Genomic DNA, 391 nt, shown 5'->3' on the forward strand with positions numbered 1-391 from the left:
ATATAAGGTGTAGTAAAAAGAAATCCATTATTTTTCCAATAGATAGCTTTAGTAATGTGTATCTCGCGTTGTATAAGTGCGATCGGTTTACGCTAGATGGCGTTAGAAAGATAAGATTTTGTACTAAAAAAACTTCTTAGACAGTTTTGTGATTGTTTGACTCAGTATTGTTTGAGCGCGCGTCAAAGATGGACACCAGCAAAGAGAAAATACGCCATATTTTACAGTTTTTCTTCGATAAAGGCGAAAACGCAAGCCAGGCGGCTGAAAATGTGAATAGTGTTTATGGTCCTGATACTGTAAACGCGCAATTTTGGTTTCGTCGATTCCGTTCCGGTAATTTTGATGTCAAAGATGCACCACGCTCTGGAAGGCCAATTGTCGAAAATGT

Source organism: Odontomachus brunneus, unplaced genomic scaffold (genome assembly GCF_010583005.1).
Source record: "Odontomachus brunneus isolate Ranch 3 - 2012 unplaced genomic scaffold, Obru_v1 Obru_scaffold_086, whole genome shotgun sequence".
In the NCBI taxonomy this organism is placed as follows: Eukaryota; Metazoa; Arthropoda; class Insecta; order Hymenoptera; family Formicidae; genus Odontomachus; species Odontomachus brunneus.